This window comes from Bubalus bubalis, chromosome 23 (genome assembly GCF_019923935.1).
Source record: "Bubalus bubalis isolate 160015118507 breed Murrah chromosome 23, NDDB_SH_1, whole genome shotgun sequence".
Taxonomy (NCBI): domain Eukaryota; kingdom Metazoa; phylum Chordata; class Mammalia; order Artiodactyla; family Bovidae; genus Bubalus; species Bubalus bubalis.
In genome coordinates this window covers 17,602-20,405 of record NC_059179.1, presented here as the reverse complement: position 1 = coordinate 20,405, position 2,804 = coordinate 17,602, and the positions used below count along the sequence as shown (strand labels likewise).

Here is a 2,804-nt window from a genome sequence, read left to right as displayed (position 1 = left end):
CAGGGGAATCAGGCTTATCTGGAGTGGATGGAGAAATCAGGGTCTTCTCGAATTGAGGCATGACTCCTGGGGATGCGCTCGAGGTTCAAGGTGAGAGCGGCCTCCTCCTGAGGGGGGACGGCAACGTCAGGATTCCTTTCATTATCCTCTATGTGTAACTTAGGGTATAAAAACCCCTGTTGAAAATAAAGCTACGGGCCTTGATTGCCAACGCTTAGTCTCCTAATGTCATTCTTCCCCTCAATCCATCTGGAGTGCGGATATCCTCTGCGACCATTTATTTGCCTGGGCTTCGAAGACCACTTGAGAAGGTGTCTAAGGTGGGGCACTTTTCGCTATTCGAGAGGGAGCCTGTGGCCTCCGTGGTCAGAGCTAACCTGGTGTCACGGGTTATACTGATTTTCCGCATAAACCAAGCTACTCAGCTTCTTTTCTCCACTAAATTTTCCTACTGAGCTATCCTCATTCTATTACTCTTTATATCTTCGATAAATAAATCAATAGGTCGCCTACTCTGTCTCCCCTTCGAAAACCCTGGACCAGCCGAGGCTGGACCTTGTCAGAAGAGGGCCTCATCTCGATTTGAAGCAGGAACCTCAGGGTTGCTCTCCATTTCTGACTCTGAACACAGAGTCCCTACAGAGTTAGGACAGGAGAGTCAGGCCTCGTCTTGTGTGGAGGAATGGAACTCCACTGGACTCTCGAGTTGTTCACCGGATAACAGGCCACTTGTCGAGCTGTGTGTGGAACCTGCGGTTTTATCCGGACGATGCATGGGGGTGTCAGTTCCCCTTCGTTTTTTGCCTTCATACACAGGGTTGCCTTCGAAGAGGTATCCAGCCTTCAGATTCTTATCAAGAGCAGACCAGGAAATCAGTGTCTTTCGGCATGTGGCACCACCCACAAGCCTACGTCTCGAATTTCTTCTTGAGACGGACCTCAACCTGAGGTGCACCAGGAAGGTCGGTAACCCTTTCAGACAAAGCAAGTGAATCGACCCTCTTGTCCCGATCAGGAGGGGAGAAGGGGCTCAGATGAAGTGGTGCCGGGAACCTCGATGTTCCCCTCGAGTAAAACTGGGATGTCGGGGAACTTTTGGAGTCACATCAAAGGTGCTAAGTACCGTTTCAAACTTCAAGACGGAACGTGAGACTTCTCTTGAGACGCTGTAGCTGGCAAGGGCCTCATCTTGTGGTGACGGGTTAACCACGTCGTTTTTCTCGAGTTGTGGCGGGATTCTCGAGTTAGGTCAGGAAATTCAGGCTTCCTCTTGTGTTGGCCCAGGGAAGTCCAGTCTTCCATTCGAGTTGCGAGGGAGAGCTAGGGATTGCGCTTGAGTTACTGCAGGGCAAAAGAGACCTTATCTAGGCTTGTGTCCAGGACATAATGTTCGTCTCCAGGGGGGACAGGGATCTCGGGGTTGCTTTCCTGATGCACCCGGGGAGTCAGTCCTTGTCTCGAGGGGAAGCGAAGGACTCCGCTCTCCTCTCGAGTTGCGACGGGTATCTCTTGGAGCCCACTGAGTGGCCTAAAGGGAGTCAAGCCTCCTGTGGAGTTTGGAGAGAGGACTCGTGATTGCTCTCCAGGCCATGCAGGAAAAGAAGGCCATCATCTCGCGATGAAGGGGGCGTCTCGTGGGTTTTCTCGAGCTGCAGCGCCAGTGTGGGGTTTCTCATGAGGTACTACGGGGAGCTCAGGGAGCCTCTCATGTGGCGCTTGGGAAGTCAGGTCTCCATGCGCATTGCGAGGGGGAGCGCGTCATTGCTCTAGAGTCATGGAAGGTGTATCGGGCCTCAAGAACCGTTAAAGAAGGACTTTCAAGGTGTTTCTTGGGTCACGGCAGTAAACCCTGGGTTCCCTCGACTAGTGCCGGTGGCCTCAGGGAGCTTCTCAGTGTGCCTCTGAGAAGTCAAGGATACCCTGGAGTTGGGAGGGCCCTCTCGGGACTCCACTGGGTTTGGTGCAATAGAAGAGGGCCTCATCTCGAGTGGAGGCAGGAACCTCAGGGTTCGTCTCCATTTCTGACTCTGATCGCAGGGTCCCTGCAGAGTTGGGACAGGAGAGTCAGGCCTCGTCTTGTAAGGAGGAATGGAACTCCGCTTGCCTCTCGAGTTATTCACGGGGTGACAGGCAACTTGTCGAACTGTGTTTGGAATCTGCGGGTTTTTCCGGACGATGCACGAGGGTGTCAGTGCCCCTTCGTGTTGTGCCTTCTTCCACAGGGTTGCCTTTCAAGAGGTGTCCGGGCATCGGGTTCTTATCAAGAGTGGACCGGGGAATCGGGGTCTTTCAGCATGTGTTACCACCCATGAAGCTACGTCTCAAATATTCTCGTTAGACCGGCCTCATCCTGAGGTGCGCCGGGAAGGTTGGGAACCCCTTCCAGACAAAGCACGGGAGTCGACCCTCCAGTCGCAATCAGGAGGGGAGAAGTGGCTCAGATGAAGTCGTACCGGGAACCTCGGTGTTCCCCTCGAGAGAGACCAGGGTGTCGGGGAACTTTTGGAATCGCATCAAGGGTGCCAAGTTTTCACACTTGAAGTGTGAAAACACTTCAAGAAGAAACCTGGGACTTCTCTTTAGACGCTGTAGCGGGCAAGGGCCTCATCTTGCGATGACAGGGTAACCATGTGGTTTTTCTCGAGTTTCGGCGGGATTCTCGAGTTACGATGGGGAATTCAGGCTTCCTCTTGTGTTGGCCCAGGGAAGTCCAATCTTCCATTGGAGTTGCGAGAGAGAGCTAGGGATTGCTCTCGAGTCACTTCAGGGCAAAAGAGACCTCATCTAAGCTTGTGTCCAGGACC

At 53.2% G+C, this 2,804-nt stretch overlaps 1 long non-coding RNA gene across 1 annotated transcript; it reads left to right on the top strand.

Moving 5' to 3' along the window:
• The first annotated feature begins 244 nt into the window (after nucleotides 1–244).
• On the top strand, nucleotides 245–1,493 carry LOC123465303. Its single transcript, XR_006640502.1, has 2 exons — nucleotides 245–365; nucleotides 817–1,493. It is a non-coding gene; the product is annotated as an uncharacterized LOC123465303 (long non-coding RNA).
• Nucleotides 1,494–2,804: the final 1,311 nt, after the last annotated feature.